Here is a 9875-nt window from a genome sequence, read left to right on the forward strand (position 1 = left end):
ACATATTTATATATATATATATATATATATATATATATATATATATATATATATATATATATATATATATATATATATATATATATATAAATTTAAAAAAATAAATAAATAAATAAAAATGGGCCACAATACTGTAGCAACCCAAGAACAGGCCTGGTATCCATCTCCATGCGATCGCATAGCCCAGATGCGTAAACCTCATGCGACCGCATGAGGTCTTCTGACAGGTCTGCATCATCAGCTGGTACGAATTAGGTTTTGTTATTAGTTATTATTATTATTAATTAACCTAATTTGGGTTTTAATTTAATATTAATTAGTTTTAGTTTTAATTAAATTTGTATTTTAAGTTTTAAGATTTAATTAGTTTTATTACTTATAAAATTAATACTTTAATAAAATAATAATATAAAAATAATATTTTTATAAAAATAAGTAATTTTATTATTTTTCAATTTTTTTAATTGTATATTTTTAATCGTTTAATTGTTATTTGTTTTTTTTAATTAGTTTTAAACTTACTTTTTACCATAGTATTTTATATTTCTAGATTTTTAGGCTTTGCCATAAATCCCTTAAGTACTTTTTCTTTAGATTAAGATTTAGGTGCTTTAAAATTTTACGATGTCGTTTATCGCTTTAATATTTTATAAATTTTAGTGCCTTTTAAGTTAGTGCCGTTTTGAATATAGAATTCCTTTTAAGCTTTAATACCTTTAGACGCAACTTTTAATATTTAGTTTTTAGACTTTTGAGTTTCGATGCTTTTCTTTCTTATTTTTATTTTTCAACCTTTTATTTTTTGACATTTTTCGACGCGCTCTTTTTCTTTCTTATTTCTCGACGCTCTAGTTTTTAGGACATAGAATTTTCTTTATTTTCTTTAAACTTCGACGAAAAATTATTTTAAGCGGTTAAATTGATAGACATCCAAAATTTTCTGGTTCGTAGTAATAGTTGGATTTGTTAGTGGAGAGTTGTGGGCTTCCGATTTAAAGGGTCCTGGCTACCTGCTGCATCTATTGGCTATTCGAAACGTGGGCAAAATCAAAAAAGTCTATTAATTTGATAGTTTTATATAATTTTTATTTTTATAACTAATAGAATATTCAGTGAATGCACCGAGCAAAACGTTCACCACCTTTCATACGTTCATCACCTGTAACTCGATCAAGACATCTAGCCAACATTGTCGCCGTTGATTTTTTTTTAGAATCGTCATCTAGTCAACCAAGTACTCCAATTCAAATTTCCGATAATCCATTTTTTGAACCCGACCTCACAATTGAGAATCCAGAGGATATTCAGGGATAATTCAGAGATCCTGAACCACTAATCATTCCTCCTGAACCACATATCACTCATCCAGAGATTGTCGAGGATGAAACTATTAAATCAGAATCCTCTAGTGATTCAGATTCAACAATTTCAATCATGAAAAATCTGGAACCTCTAAGTATGGAAGATCGAATGAGGGCTAAACGCACTGGCCAAGGTCACGCAATTACTCAACCAGACATTAATGCACCAGATTATGAAATCAAAGGGCAAATCCTACACATGGTAATTAATCAATGCCAATTTAGTGGTGCACCAAAGGAAGATCCAAACGAACATCTTCGAACTTTTAATAGGATCTGTACTTTATTCAAGATCAGAGAAGTTGAGGATGAATAGATCTATCTCATGTTATTTCCCTGGACTTTAAAGGGAGAAGCGAAAGATTGGTTAGAATAGTTACCTGAAGGGGCGATTTATACATGGGATGTCTTAGTTGAAAAATTTCTTAAACAATTCTTTCCGGCATCTAAAGCCGTGAGACTTCAAGGAGAAATTGTTACGTTTACACAGAAGCCAAATGAAACATTATATGAGGCATGGACAAGATTTGGAAAGTTGTTAAGAGGATGTCCTCAACATGGTTTAGACACTTATCAAATAGTACAAATATTCTACCAAGGATGCGACATTACTACACGAAAAGACATCGATATAGCAGCTGGTGGTTCCATTATGAAGAAAACCGCAACTGAAGCTTACAAAATTATTGATAACACTGCCTCCCACTTACATAAGTGGCATCAAGAAAAAGATATCGTTAGATCATCTAAAGCGGCTAGAGCCGATTCTATCCATGACTTTGATTCCATTTCTGCAAAGATAGATGCTTTCGAGAGACGAATGGAAAAGATGACTAAGGATATTCACGCAATACGAATTAGTTGTGAACAGTCTGGAGGACCACATTTGACAAAAGATTGTCTCAGTATTGAACAAACAATGGAACAAAGAGAGAATGTTTCATACATGAACCAAAGGCCTGGAAATAATTATCAAAGTAATTATCAACCGCCAAGACCAATCTACAATCAAAATCAGAATTATAACCGAAATGTTCCATACAACAACCAACAAGGTACTAGCAATCAACAAGTATCTAACAATACTTACAATCAGCATAGACCTATTTTTCCAATTAAAACACCACAAACCGATGATAAAAAGCCAAATTTAGAAGACATGATGTCAAAGCTAGTTGAATCTCAAACTCAATTTTTCACATCTCAGAAAGAAACGAATGAACAAAATGCGCAAGCATTTAGAAATCAACAAGCTTCTATTCAAAATCTGGAACAAGAAGTAAGCAACCTAGCAAGGTTGATAGGTGAAAGAAAACCAGGGAGTCTACCTAGTGATACAAATGCTAACCTCCGGAATGAAACAGCTAAAGCCATTACCACAAGAAGTGGTATTACACTTAAACCACCTGAAATACCTGTAAAGTCTGATGAATCTATTCCTACTACACAGGCACCACAGCCTGAGCAAGATAAGGAAACGGAACCGGTAGTTTAAAAGGTTAATAAAGATAACACAGTTAAGGCAAATCCTTATGTTAAACCATACCAACCACCGCTTCCTTAGCCGAGTAAAATGAGAAAAGAAAGACTTGAAGTCGAGAAATCCAAATTCTTGGATATGTTTAAACAAATAAATGTCAATCTTCCTTTCATTGATGTGATTTCAGGAATGCCTAGATATGCTAAATTCTTGAAAGATCTAATCACAAATAGAAAGAAAATGGAAGAACTCTCGGCTGTTACTATGAATGCTAATTGTTCTGCAGTATTGTTGAATAAACTACCAGAAAAATTCTCTGATCCAGGAAGTTTCACATTTCCATGTTTTCTGGGTAGTCTTAGTTCAATAGAAGCATTGGCAGACTTAGGTGCTAGTATAAATTTAATGCCGTATTCACTATACGCTAAACTAGACTTCGGAGAATTGAAACCAACAAGAATAAGCATACAACTAGCCGATCGATCAGTAAAATATCCTAGAGGGATAATGGAAAATATAACGACCCGTCCTAATCCATCTGGACGAATACATTACATATGGTTACATCGCGAGGTACTTGACCTCTATATGATACATTTTACAAGCATTGCATTCATTTTTGAAAAGACAATCTTTCATTTCATCGAAAGCTGACGGCATGCATACCATTTCATAATATATCCAACTATAATTGACTTAGTAATAATCTTGATGAACTCGACAACTCGAATGCAACATCTTTTGAAATATGTCATGAATGACTCCAAGTAATATCTCTAAAATGAGCAAATGCACAGCGGAAGATTTCTTTCATACCTGAGAATAAACATACTATAAAGTGTCAACTAAAAGGTTGCTGAGTTCATTAGTTTAACATAAATAATCATTTCCATCATTTTAATAGATCACAAGATTTTCATTTTCATTTCTCATAAATATACGTCCCATGCATAGAGATAAAAATCATTCATATGGATTGAACACTTGGTAACCGACCTTAACAAGATGCATATAGAATATCCCCATCATTCCGGGACTCCCTTCGGACATGATAAATTCGAAGTACTAAAGCATCCGGTACTTTGGATGGGGCTTGTTGGGTCCAATAGATCTATCTTTAGGATTCGCGTCAATTAAGGTGTCTGTTCCCTAATTCTTAGATTACCAGACTAAAAAGGGGAATATTCGGTTTAATAATTCAACCATAGAATGTAGTTTCTATTACTTGTGTCTATTTCGTAAAACAGTTATAAAAGCAGCGCATGTATTCTCAGTCCCAAAAATATATATTGCAAAAACATTTAAAAAGGGAGCAAATGAAACTCACAATACGATATTTTGTAGTAAAAATATGCATATGACGGAACCGAACAATTTGCAGGGTTGGCCTCGGATTCACGAACCTATATCATTTATATATATATTAATACCTATAATCGTAATTGAACAATTTCACATATTATAACTTATTTTATATATTATATATATTTAATTTGTGTATATATATTTATAATGACAAATATTAATAAATTTTTGGTTGATATTATATTAAAATACTTAATTTGTTCTATATGAGTATCAATAAAAAAATGTTAATGTGATTAATACTTACTTATAGGTAATATTACTAAAAGTATATTTTTATATATGAAATGTTTATTTGGTAACATAATATCAATAATAGTAATAAGAGTTGTTTTTTATTATCATGATTATACTACTAATAATAATAATTATAAAAACAATGATATTACTTATAATACTTATAAAAATGATAATAATGTAACTATATTGATGATAATAATAAAAATCATGATATCAATAAACATAATAATAATAATAATAATAATAATAATAATAATAATAATAATAATAATAATAATAATAATAATAATAATAATAATCATAATAATTAATATTTACTAATAATGATAAGGATAGAAATAAAATAAAAGTGTATACCCCCTCCAAGCTTTTTCTAAAAAAGGAAGTACTCCAGACAAGATTCGAACCCTCGACCTCTCGCTCACCCGCACACTTTCTAAACCATACGTCCATTTTCTACTTTTTTGATTTGTATTGGTATCCATTATATATAACTCTTATTATTTTGGCCCAACAGCAAAACCTACGGCCCAATACCAAACCATAGTTCACGGCCCAACAGTTGAATTAAACCTTGGCTCAAGCTTTCCCAAGAACAGTCCATTACACGGCCCAACAGCAAGTATTCTGGCCCAACAGTTTCTTTTGTAAAAAAAATAAAACGATGTGGCCTGGTTTCGAACCCAGGACCTCTTGTTTAACCCTAACACTCCAAACCACTGAGCCATTCGTTCGTTTTAGAATTAATAGCAAGGTAAATTTCTTTAACCTCGTGATACTAACAATCCTTTTCATAAACAAAAACTCTAACAAGAAATACGTAGCAGCAACAACACTTCATCTCTTACCCTTATCAGATATCATCATCATTATTATTATTGCCATCTTGTTAACAGTGAACACGAAAGAAAAAAATATATAATGGATCGTTTCTTCATTAGATCATCGTATCATCTTCATTCATCATCAGTCTCCCGTTTAATCATCATCATCGTCTTTATCATCATCATACCATCATACACTCATCATCATCATTCTTGTATCATCAGCATCTATCACAACATCATCATCTTTTATCGTCATGTATCAGGAATCATCGATCTCGCCATTACCCTTCACATAAAATCATAATCATCACGATATCATTAACAATATTAAGATTATCATTAATTAACTATCATCGTGTATCTTCACTTCATTGATGATCTTCTTCTTTACACCATCATAATCATTATCATGATCGCATCATCATCACGAAGTATCACCTTCATAATCACCCTCATCACCGTCATCCTCGTTAACCATTATCATCTTACTCAATATCTTCATCATCATTTTCGGGAACAGAAAAAAAATATGGCGACAACATTAAGCACAGGGGTTTCGACAGAATCATGTTTTGTAGGATTAATCTTTGGTCCAAGAAGCCCAAATACTTGTGTGGGCCGTTTGTAATTTAATAAACGTGTGTTATTGGGCTTTGTATAGAACCGGCCCAAATTACAAAGGAAGCAACATTGGGTCGGTTTGTTTTGTTGTTCACAGAACCGAGAGAGTGAAGTAGTAATACTTCAGTGTTTGTTTGGGTTTAATCAAAGTAGGAAACGTAGAATAGAACGAGCTGAAGTTCTATTATCATCTTCATGATCACATAAAGTCCTAAACACTATTTATCATCTTCATCGCTTATGCTACAGTACCATCATTATTTTATATATCACCCACGCTGTTACAACAAGAATGAAATAGAAGTGGACAAGTATGGTTACTGTAAGTGTTGCAGAGGGCGGAAAGAAGCAACAACAAAAATTAAAAAAAAAATGTTGGCTTTTCTTCGAATAGAAACAGAAAACGTATAGTAATGGTAACTGAAACAAAAGTTTAGATGCAGCAGCGTACATTAATGAAGAAGGTTATTTTCATGGTAGTGAGAGTGGATGTCACGGTGGTTTATGATGGTGAAGTGGTGTTGGGTGTTGGAGGAACGAACAGAATTTATAGAAGGATGGTGGTTTTGAATTAAAGGGATGAAGTAGGAGTATGGTAGTGTTTCGGGTCATGGTGGTGGTTGGCATTTGTACAGGGTGGTTTCCGGTGGTGGCAGGTGGCGGTGGACTATGGTGATGGCGGAGAATATAGAAGGAAGAAGATCAGGTGAGGTTGATCAAGTATATACAAGTGTGTAAATATATATAACTTATATATATATATATATATATATATATATATATATATATATATATATATATATTACTTAATAATAATTATTAATAATATATCATAATAATTCAACAATCATTCATGCTTACAATATTTCCAATAGAACACCAGCTGTGATTTTTAATTTCTTATGCCGACACTTAGATATTGTAACATCGCGGAGTGCTATATCGTGCCCTGTTCTTAATTAATGGTGAATAAAGTTCTCAGAAAAATTCCAAAATTTTAAATTAAATAGCTTTATTTATTTTGGTCATTATGGTATAAAATTTGGTTATTAACTATTAAATAAAAATTATATTAATTATTCACTCCCAACTCTAGGTAAAAATATAAAAAGTTTTAAAATTTAACAAATAACTTCTAAATATATTATTTATAAGCCTAAAATTTATAAAACTCATTTTCAAATTACCGTTTATTTTTAAAATCACATAAGTTTCTTTTTAACTCCTTTGCTATCAATTGAGAGACAATTAAGCGTTACCTTCATTTACTAAATAGCTTCGAAATAAAAAAATATATTTTATATACTTTATTTATATATGTAGATACTTTTTAAATAATAATTATCATATATTAATATTATTATTTTACATAATTACTTATAACAATCACATTATATAATATTCCAAATTATTATTATGTATATATATATATATATATATATATACATACAAATCTATTTACAATTATTTGTTCTTGAATCGTCGAAATTGGTCAAAGGACAAATGAATTCAAGTAAACAGTTCCAAAAATTTTGAGACTAAACTTTACAAACTTTGCTTATCGTGTTGAAATCATATAAAGATTAAGTTTAAATTTGGTCAGAAATTTTCGGGTCGTCACAGTACCTACCCGTTAAAGAAATTTCGTCCCGAAATTTGAGTGAGGTGGTCATGGCTAACAATAAAAATGTTTTCATGATGAATATGAGTTGATAATTAGAATTTTATCATCATTCAATAATATTAATAAGACAATTCGATTACTTAAGAGTACGAATGAAGCTATCACATCCGAGTGAAATGAGGAAATAGAGACTCGTTATAACTTTTGACATAGTCATGGTTGAATTTAGAAATTAAGGTGCGTCTTAACTTTTGACGTTGTCTTGGTTGAAAATCTGGAATTTAAGGGTTTTAGAGATAATCTTCGAAATCTAAAAGATTTAATTCTTCGGCGAATTAAGATTTCTATAATTAAATACGGTGATATGCCTTGATTACTCTGTTTGGTATTTCCATTACAAATTCTACCTTTTCCATTCCATTAGTTTTTACCATTTCTATACCTTCATTCTCAGTTCATATATCCAAAAGATTATAATAATGCTTAATCCGGTTCTAATCCTTGTTCTTATTCTGACTATCGTAATGATCGTTCTTCTTTTCCAACTCCCACCGGAAGAATCCGTTTATTTCTACTATGCTCTAGGGATTATTGTATTTATAATCCTTCTGTGTCTTTATATTGCTATACGCACTGATATCTATGGTTTGTAATTTCGGTGTTATCATTGGGCTTTATATTTTCTCTTATATACCGGAGCTCTTTGCCTTTTTATTCTCTTCTCGACTCAAAGTATAGCCAGTATTGGTCCAGAATTCGTAAGTATGGAGTTTCGAATGAACTTAATGTTCTAAATAAGAAAGAACGAAATCGCACGATTTGATTTGTCAAATTACCTGAATTCAAGTAAAAAGATAGGATTATCAAGAAAATATGTTCTTGATATGGTTATAGATTAGATATAATGTAAGAGTCGTGTAACATGGCACATGATGATGTTATGATCTGTGAATCATCACGTTCCATTAGAAACTCAGCATGACTTACTGTAATATAATCACGTTGATCAAGTGTCATTATATTATACTAACTCATGCATCAATTTCCAACACTACTTCAAAATCATTCATAATTCAAACTTGAATTTTAAAGAAATTTAGAAACTAAAGTAGTTTCCTTTATGATATAATATAGATAGCACGAAGAGATAAATAATTTCGGAGGAGAATATTTATGAAAATATCTTCAGAAATATCGAAGATATTTCTGATGATATTTTGGAATTTCTAAGTTTGATGTTTGATGAAGAAAGATTTTCCGCAAGATTTTAACATGAGTACGGAGCAAGATATTCGTTGAAGGTTTCATCGGATCCAGAATTACCTAGTTTCTTTGAATATATGGTATGGTCCTTGTATTTGGCCTTGGTCTTCTTCATGGTTTACTCAATCTGTTCTTCAGTACCAAATTTTCTATCGAGCGTTCCTAACACTCCCTTCTTTATCATCAAACTTTTGGCTGTTTAGACCATCTATAATTTTTCTGTTTCCTCTGCATTTAATGCTACGATATCTGAATCATCGGTTACCAATCCGAGGTGGTTTCAGGAGAATTGTGTTTTTAGATGATTAAACGCTGATGGTAATATGGTGGAATATAAAAGGTTCCCCGGTAACAATAAAAGAGCACGCATATATATCAAGGTTATCATAAGGTTGTTTCGAACGAAAAGTCGAAGTTGATTTGCTGGAGCTGTGACAAAATTTGCTATTTTGAAAGGAATCACCAAGTTATTTTGGGTAATAATAACACTAAAGGAATTAGCACAGATACATGTTAAACGTTTACTCAGGTTCCGAGTATTTTCAGGTGCATAACTATATGTATCAATATTTTCTTCCGTAGATGAAGTACGGTTGGTTCATCCTCTCGATTAAGGTATTTTCAAGAATTATGAAAGGTGTGAACGCAGATTATAATCGTCAAGATACAAATGAGATTTAAGATAAGATCAAGTGGCAAACTTGAAGAATTGTTTAGTTTCATATGTTATAATCAATATTTTAATTCATTTTAATTATCAAATGTTGGCAGTCCACAGTCGATAGTCCACAGTTAACAGTCCAATAATTCATATATAGTTTAATATATAATATTTGAATTAATTAATACGTATCGTGACCCGTGTACATGTCTCAGACTCGATCACAACTCAAAGTATATATATTATTATAGAATCAACCTCAACCATGTATAGCTAACTCTCGCATTACTACATATAGAGTGTCTATGGTTATTCTAAATATTATATATAGATGCGTCGATATGATATGTCAAAATGTTGTATACGTGTCCCGATATTTAAAGTGCGTAAAATAAATAACAGAAATTAAATGACGATAAATAAAATTGTGAGA

At 31.1% G+C, this 9875-nt stretch overlaps 1 non-coding gene across 1 annotated transcript; it reads right to left on the minus strand.

The window, feature by feature from the left end:
• Positions 1-1818: 1818 nt before the first annotated feature.
• On the minus strand, positions 1819-1925 carry LOC139851019 (small nucleolar RNA R71). The gene has a single exon (XR_011760385.1). It is a non-coding gene; the product is annotated as a small nucleolar RNA R71 (small nucleolar RNA).
• Between the last annotated feature and the right edge of the window lie 7950 nt (positions 1926-9875).

This window comes from Rutidosis leptorrhynchoides, chromosome 5 (assembly GCF_046630445.1).
Source record: "Rutidosis leptorrhynchoides isolate AG116_Rl617_1_P2 chromosome 5, CSIRO_AGI_Rlap_v1, whole genome shotgun sequence".
In the NCBI taxonomy this organism is placed as follows: Eukaryota; Viridiplantae; Streptophyta; class Magnoliopsida; order Asterales; family Asteraceae; genus Rutidosis; species Rutidosis leptorrhynchoides.